The sequence below is a fragment of the Triticum urartu genome, chromosome 6 (genome assembly GCF_003073215.2).
Source record: "Triticum urartu cultivar G1812 chromosome 6, Tu2.1, whole genome shotgun sequence".
In the NCBI taxonomy this organism is placed as follows: Eukaryota; Viridiplantae; Streptophyta; class Magnoliopsida; order Poales; family Poaceae; genus Triticum; species Triticum urartu.
This window is the reverse complement of record NC_053027.1, coordinates 525,530,028-525,538,957: the sequence shown is the minus strand read 5'-3', so window position 1 is coordinate 525,538,957 and position 8,930 is coordinate 525,530,028. Positions and strand designations below refer to the sequence as shown.

Here is an 8,930-nt window from a genome sequence, read left to right as displayed (position 1 = left end):
TTTGGAGAATTACTGATGACCCCGATGGCGGGTCAGATAGATGACAAGGCCTAAGGCCCGAAAGGCCGGTTGATGTGATGGTGGACATGCTTAAGAGGAAAGGCATAAGGAATATTCTCCTACAAAGGAAGCAAGACTAGGACTCCACTTGTAATAGAGTAATCCTAATCCTACTAGGACTAGTCATGTAAGTCGCCCCTTCAACATATATAAGGAGGGGCAGGGCACCCCAAGAGGGAGAGGAAATAATCTCTAAGGCTAGACACAACTAGGAGAGCCGGAGTTACGGCGATCCCCTCATGATGATAATAAGACCTAGCCACAAACAGCATGTAGGGCTATTACCGGATGATGTTTCTCAGGGCCCGAAGCTATCTAAATCCTTGTCTTGTGTTGCGTCTCTCGATTTCGATCAACCCCTCTCAAGCTACCACATAGATGCGTTGGTCTCACGACTAAGTCCTCACACTAGGACATCTGCCGTGACGTTTTCACGGTAGTTGACACCCATCATGGTGCCTGCGTACGGTAGTGTTTAATTTTTGGAGGGATCTTTTCTAGAGTTCGAGAAGTTCGCAATTTCCGGATAAAGAAGAACGGGATTTAAAGGATCTACGTCACCTCCGTAGCAAGGAGACTGAACGACATATACAAAATGAAGATCAAGAGAAATTACCATATTCGACCTGTACAACAACCAAAAGCCGGGACAAGACCTGCCCGCAAGTTGCTGATTTGTGTGTTCATGGTGGCGACTGCTCCTAAAGAAAATTCATAGCAGCCCACGCGTGATTGATCCACCGAGACCGGTTTTTAGCCGGGCCTCACATCGACTACAAGTTCATCAGAGGAGATTGAAAAGAAGGAAAAATCCAGCGACAACAAAAGTTGTCTTTCCAAATTCATCGCTTGAGATAGAAAAATTCTGTGGTGAGACAAATCAGATCAGGGAAAAATAATTTCATAGTCATGGTACGCGACCTAGACGATCCAGGATGGAATCTGCTGTCGGTGCTGCTGCCACGCGTCGCTTAGTCCGACAGGAATTCAACTACAGCCACCGTATGCCACGTACGTCGTACCAATCCGTGTCAACACGCGCGTGTGTGGGCTGAAGTCAAGTCCCAAGTCAAGCCTATAAAACAGACGGCTAGAGCTACTGCTACAGTTGATCGGTAGTAGGACTACTTCTAATAAAAGGTGTACTGTTGTCCACAGGGAGTGAGGAACAAGTCAAGGGTCAACTATATTATTAGTACACATGCGTTGGCTGTTTTGGATGAAGCAAGCACATGCACGACCATCATCATGAAGAGTAGCCGCTGGAGATCAACCACTGTCAAAAAGAGAATTCACGACCCGGAAGTGAACATGGACGCAGGCTCCATCGCTGCCGCCACCTCGTCGTTGGCGGACCTCCGTCGCTACGGCGTCTGCAAACAGCCACCTGCCTTAAGCCGCTATGGCCTCGTTTTTGCTTCGCTGGCTTGCCCTCACGACTCTGATCCAAGCCGCCGCCTGTCCGAGCGCGCCTCGCCTCCTCTGCTGGGTCTGCCAAAACCAAACCACCAGCGCGTTGCTCCGCCATCGGGCGTCGAGCCGCCCACACGCTGCCCGTGAATAGCCTCCGCTTTGGCGCTGTGAGCCGCCCCGGCCGAGGGCCGCCGAAGCTCATCTCCACTTCAAGTCGCCGGTCGGCTCTGCCTACTGCTGCACCCGTGTGCCCGGCCGCGTCATCACACGAACGCTCAAGACCGCCACGGCCCGCCCTCGTCGGAGCACCCCTTGCCTTTGAGTTTTCCCATCGCCGCGGGCCTTGGCATCAGCAGTTGCGTCGGACTGTCGTGTCGCCGGCGTTGTACCGCTGCTGCCTCGCCCGGCCTCCTGAGCTGTCCTCGGACGACATCTTTCTGACTCGCCGCCCATTCTGCTGAGTATCACAAGGACCTCAATCATCAGCTGCCGCCGTGCGTTCTGGGCTGCTTCGGCCTCCGTTGTGGCTCCGGCCGCCGGCGAGCCGTCCTGGCCTTTTTTATTTCTTCTTGCCGGGTGTGCGCCCCCCGCCATGGCCTTGAATTACCTCCTCCTTCACTTTTGCGGGTTGGTCCGCGCTAAGCCGCCGCAATGGATTTGACACGCTGCCGCCCTCGTCAAAACGCCTGCCCTCCGTGAGCCGCCCCGCTGAACGGCCCGTCTCAGTTAACACCTAGGACATTGTGGTTCAAGCCACCAGCAGCTCGGCCTTGCGTTGCCCGGTCTCGCCTTGATATGGACCAAGAGTTCATCATAACAAACTAGAAAAAGGAATGACACTGTTCATTTACCAGTGTTTCCTTCTACGTATTTGGAGAAGCAGCAGGTTGAGGACTACCAGCGTTTTCTTCCCATTACCACATCGTTCTTGGGAGTTCTCTATGATTATGGAAGGGTTTACTTTCAGCATATTGAATGGGATATTGAATAGCACTTCCATCCCTGAAACAATGCAAGCTTGAAGACTTGGTTGACTACCAGCGGTCAATGATTGTGGTCTGGAGCCGTTAAAGGAATGAAGGAGGATCAAGTTATCAGTCCAGCCACTTACCACAGCAAACTAAACCATCATTGTTTCCGGTTCACTGTACCTACCGGTTCATCTCTATAGTCGCCTCGTTATCACAATTGGCTTGACATCCCAGTATTGAACAGTAAGACTCCAAAAAGGAAGAGATTGTTGATCGTGGGAGTACCATGTTTACACTGTATGGGTTACAACATTACCAGATTATCCAAGGACGGTATATACGGATTATTGGTCATCCGAACAAAACAGGTGATATTCATCCAAGTTTATTTTATTAGCACATATTGTTTTTATCAAAAAAACGATTTATCTTTGCCTTGGTCTGCAATATTGTTTACGCAGGACAATTATCCACTGCAAGAATGATCGTTATGTCATGGATATAAAGCTCGCGCCGATATTATCAAGCGCCAGCATCCAACCATACCACATTGTTCAACAAATGTGTGTGCAAACCGCCGCTTCTGTGGCTCAGTCTACAACAACAACACCGCGGTCGGCTCACCCGTCTGCGCCGGTTTACAACACCACAGATAAGTCATCCGTCCGTCCCTGCGGCCGACTCATCTGTCCGTGCCACCTCTGATGCTGCGGCCGTCTTTACTGTCCGCCCTGTGGTCCGGTCTATTCCAACAATTCTGGAGGCAAATTATCATATATGGTCTGCCGCTGTCTATACTGAATGACCCAATGGGCAGGCGCACAAGTCGCCGCCACTATAGTTTGGTTAACTTCAAACAGTCAGTTGGAAGGAACCATTGGCCAAGTTGCTGACACGGCTCATACGGGATCATTTATAACCCGCCGCAGTCATCTCAACCTTCTATGGGTTCACATCTCGCTATCAACACCAATGATATACACCCTATGGTATGGTTAAATATGAAGAATCTCAAGCCAACTCCTCGAGTCGCCTTGAGACTCAGAGGCTATGATGAGACGACTCAGTAAATGATTGACGGTTTAAAGTAAAGCAAGTCAAAGACCCCGGGTCATTGGAGGAAGATAACCCTGTCCCAGAGGCCACAACCATATTGGTGAAAAGTTAAAAGGCCGTCAGAAACTTTCCGGCTTAAAAAGAAGGATTCCGGTTCAAAATCCGGCTCAAGGGAAATCTGTTATCTCCCACAAAGCTCTGAAGCTCTCAATATCCGGTTTAAAATTCCGGCTCAAAAAGAATTTATCTCTTGCAAAGTTCGAATTCTCAGAAAAAAATTAAAGGTTGCCAAAGAGAACTTGCTGCTATGATGCACGGTTCAAACATGGATATCCTGCCTTATGGGCTTATCTTGGTCACTTGGGGGCTTCCTGCTCATCGAGCATAGCTGTGAATATCCCTCTTGATCGGCTCAACGCCACATTTGTCAGTATGTCACTTGGGGGCTTCCTGTTCAAACATAGGCGTATTCGACCAAAGAGAACATAGCGTTGCTACCCTCTTGACCAGGTTTGTTCAAACATAGGCGTATTCAACCAAAGAGAACATAACCTTTCCGGGTCATCCTACCTGTAACCAGCTGCTTCAACTCCATTAGGTAATCCTGATTGACCTGCCGAACTCTTAACGATCAGTCTATATGGCGTATTCGACCAAGATCTGAGCTCGTTAAGGTTAAAATGCCGGTTTGTTATGTGAGAGCACGGCTTACAGATAGTTAGGATAGATCCAGACTTCATAATCCGCCTTCCTTGAAACTTAGATAAATCGTCCTGTGATGCACGATGCTACTCTGACCCCGCGTACTCCTGATAAGTCTACCTTTAAATAAGAACTGAACTTATCTGGGTTAAAATGTCGATTGGGTAATGTGAGTGCCGGCTCACAGAAAGCGCGTACCTTTCAGTGGTTAATGCTAGTTTCATTGAAGAAGAAACTTTGGCTTGGCAGCCTGTAAAAGCCTTGAATTATTTTTTTTGGCTTTATATCATTTCTTTTTTCTTACAATATGGTTTTTAACAAGTCGGGCCAAATAGCCTTGATTATGTTTCATATTTGGGATATTACGCCCTACCCTGGTTATGGACGTCTATGGTCACCAGTGGACTTATACTGGGCATCATGACCCGTCCTTCGGTAAACCGCCAGGGCACAAGTGATATGTTGGTGTGCAGGAACCGATTTTTAAACTGGGTTATCTCTCCCTAATAATAAAGCACGGAATGAGTCTCTGGGTTCACTGTCGCGGCGTTTTTGCACAAAGGTCTCTGTGGTTTTCTGAAATAAACCCACAACCCTTTCTTAAGTGAGAAAAACGTTTCGTTCAGGCTGTTCTTCCTCCTCCCTGGCCCCGCCTCCCGCCTCCCGTGTACGCACGCTCCTCCCCCTCTCTTCCCCCTCGCATCTGTCGTCCCCTTCGCCGCCGCCATGGCCGTCCTTGCCGGCCGCGTGCTCCGCATCGGCAGCTACGACTCCCCCGTGCACGAGCAGACGCTCCGGAACCCCTTCTCCTTCTCCTAAACATGCACAAACTCCTCCTGAACAGCATACACCGCCGCCGATCTGTGCTCTCTCCTCTCCACGCCGCCGATTTGTCCTCTTCGGCTTCCTTCCAGCCCCATGTTCTCCTTCCTGTCCCCACCGCCCCAATCCTACCTGGTGCCACACCCAGCCTCCTCCACCGCTCTACGTCGACCTCCTGGGGCTGGCGGCCGTTTTCAATTTGGATCGAATTCAGTGCCATGTCCGTGCAGAAGACCTACTTCGTCCCAGGTATCTTTTTTCTTTGTGCAAATTATGATGGAGCTATGTTTGATTTACAACGATTTACAGCCAGAGTTTACTGATGGTTAAACTAGCAATTTAAGTCGAGGTGAGCAAGTATTTAACGCAATTGGTCTGTTGGCATAGGCTCAAGCAAGAACCTCATCGATCTGTACTTTTGCCATCTTGTTTTCTTTGTGAAACTAGCTGCAGCAATAGTGATTCTTGTTGTACAATATCGGCATAGAGCCAATTGATACAATAATTTTGTCAACTGATTGCCTGTTGTAGTGCTTCTTGCTGTACAAGACCACATCTGGTTTCCACCAAGAAGCTGGGCCAGTGACATTGGACTCTGTTAAGCTCATGAAAAGTCTTGCAGTCCAGACTTGGGAGAGTCAAATTTACAAGTATCTTTTATAATGATAGCTAACACAACTTACTGTGGTTTATTTGGTCCATGTAGAGCTGGCATGGTATGGCTAAACTTCCAACAGTTTTACTTGCTAACAAAAATCAAGTAAAACTAAAAGAATAGATCTTTCTCTTTCTGAAATAGATTTGGACGCACGATGTGGTATATATATGTTAAGTTTATCTTTATGTAATAATGCAATGCTTATGGTTCATAGTGCTACAGATTTGCGTAGTGGGCAGCAATAACTGGTTAGCCTTCTGTAACTTCTATTTCTATTACTGCAGCATAATTGCTTTTTACATGGAGCTGACTGTTATTTATTCTTTTTCATCAGGATTTTTTTACATCAAGCTAACTACTATTCCTTCTTTTGTTCCAGTAGTACAGGTGCATTTCGGAGGGGAGCATGCGTATTACCTTGATTGAGTTGAGTTTCGTGTGCTGCATTACTGTTATAATTCTTTGTCATCTATAGTCTACTTAGAATATACTCCCTCCGTTTCAAATTACTCGTCATGGTTTTAGTTCAAATTTGAACTAAAACCACGACGAGTAATTTGGAACGGAGGGAGTAACTCATAATGTATGAACATAATTACTGTTTTTTGTCGTGTCAATGTACATCCATATTGGCTGACAAGCTATCTTGCGAAGCCCCGGATCATGGCGTTCCCGTGGAGGGAGAGGGCGGCGGGGTCGAGCTCCTGTGAATAGAGAGGGAGGCGAGGATGGGCGCAGCAGGCAGAGCCCCGTCCTTCTTTGTCCTCTCGCATCGAGCGCCGGATCGAATAAGCAGCAGCTCCCCACCTCCATCCCGTCTCCTCTCCTACATCGGCCGCGCCACGCCACGCTCGTGGAATAGAATCGCGGAAGCACCTAGAGAGTGTAGAGAGTGCAATGTCAACAGCTGGATCTACAGACATTAAGCCGCCGACATAAAGAGAGATCTTGTGGACGCATAGGATGAGGTGCAAACCGCAGAGGTAAAATTTGGCTCAACATTGCAGAGTTAGGAGTGAAGGTCTTGATTGCTATTGTAGATGGTTTTATTATTTGCTGGAAGTTCCTTGGTCCAATTGTTCCGAGTTCTGACAACTTATAACGGGATTATTGTTTCTTTACTGAGAAAAGTCACAATCTTTAGTTTAGAACGTTGAACTACGCTTTTCTGGAACGACATCGGTGTAAATTTCCAAAAGCTGTTTGATAAGATCCGCTGTGTTTGTTTGTTACAGTGGCGATGTCTGTTCTTCACAGGGGTTATATATCAAACCCTAGAGTTGTAAATAAGAAGTTATTTCTACTCTGTTTCAGGATACTACTCCAATCCATTGCCTATCCATTTACAGATTTACATGCTTGAATATTTGCAGCAACATACGGAGTACAAGATACCTGTTTATTTTGCTTAGTTATTCACCTATATCTAGCCATATGAAATTATCTTCCTGGGTGTGTAATAAGCCATGAAGTTGTTCAAAGCTACAAATCAGCTAGGTAAGTACAAAGCTACGAATTTTCATGTAGCTATGTGAGTTTGTGATGTTTTCCATATGTATTTCCTTAAGACAACAAAAGCATCCTACTTTTCAGTATATAAGTTAGTTTATGAGTTGATCGTCCAGTGCTAAACACAGTTCAGTTGAACATGTTTGTTACAACATTTTTACGACATGAGCGTGAATTTTGAAGAATTAATTGCCGGGGTAGATCGAAATATTATAGTATGTCTTTTAAAAAACATTTCTTGAAATTCAGAATAATTCTTTGAATTATCATTTTTTGACAACCAAGATATTTTAAAAAAATGTGAACACTGCTTCAGTTTGTGAATAAATTTGAAAAAGGGTATACATTTTCTTGCATTTGTAAATAAATTTTAAACATCATGAGATGAGATGTGAACAAAATGTGGTCATAACCATTGGAAATATGATTTATTTTTTCTCCTGTTGCAACGCACGGGCCCTTTTGCTAGTATTATTCAAATCTTTAATAGCCAACATGGCTGGATTTTTATGGTTATGAATAACCAATATTATGATTGAGGTTTTCAAAGTCGCTTCAGCGCAATAGCTATTATTTTATCAATGGATATAATTTATTCTACAATGGAAGGAGTAGCCCCGAGTCACTGAAGGCTTACGACCCGACACTTGGGGGGCTACATTATTCAAGTTGAGATTGCATCAAATATGCAAGTCTCACGTCGCTGCAAGCATGCACCATGACACTTGAGGGCTAATGCAAAGTCATTTTTAATGGCCTTATTGAAGATCCGACTCATCACATAATAATGAGCCGGCCCTTGGGGGCTACCAATTGCTCCTGTCAAAAATTTAAGGTACACAAGTCTTAATCCATTATGTTGAAGGATCCACTACTCAGTTGGTAAAGCACAAAGCTCTTAACCTTGTGAACATGGGTTCAAGCCCCATGAGGGGGTTGAAGGAAATATGCCCTACAGGCAATAATAAAGTTATTATTTATTTCCTTATATCATGATAAATATTTATTATTCATGCTAGAATTGTATTAACCGGAAACATGATACATGTGTGAATACATAGACAAACAGAGTGTCACTAGTATGCCTCTACTTGACTAGCTCGTTGATCAAAGATGGTTATGTTTCCTAACCATAGACAAAGAGTTGTCATTTGATTAACGGGATCACATCATTAGGAAAATGATGTGATTGACTTGACCCATTTCGTTAGCTTAGCACTTGATCGTTTAGTTTGTTGCTATTGCTTTCTTCATGACTTATACATGTTCTTATGACTATGAGATTATGCAACTCCCATTTACCGGAGGAACACTTTGTGTGCTACCAAACGTCACAACGTAACTGGATGATTATAAAGGTGCTCTACAGGTGTCTCCGAAGGTACTTGTTGGGTTGGCATATTTCGAGATTAGGATTTTTCACTCCGATTGTCGGAGAGGTATCTCTGGGCCCACTCAGTAATACACATCACTTAAGCCTTGCAAGCATTGCAACTAATGAGTTAGTTGCGGGATGATGTATTACGGAATGAGTAAAGCGACTTGCCGGTAATGAGATTGAACTAGGTATTGAGATACCGACGATCGAATCTCGGACAAGTAACATACCGATGACAAAGGGAACAACATATGTTGTTATGCGGTTTCACCGATAAAGATCTTCGTAGAATATGTAGGAGCCAATATGAGCATCCAGGTTCCGCTATTGGTTATTGACCGGAGACATGTCTCGGTCATGT

At 45.4% G+C, this 8,930-nt stretch overlaps 1 long non-coding RNA gene across 1 annotated transcript; it reads left to right on the top strand.

The window, feature by feature from the left end:
* Positions 1-4,844: 4,844 nt before the first annotated feature.
* LOC125514881 lies at positions 4,845-6,859 on the top strand. Its single transcript, XR_007286647.1, has 2 exons — positions 4,845-5,273; positions 6,062-6,859. It is a non-coding gene; the product is annotated as an uncharacterized LOC125514881 (long non-coding RNA).
* The last annotated feature ends 2,071 nt before the right edge of the window (positions 6,860-8,930 follow it).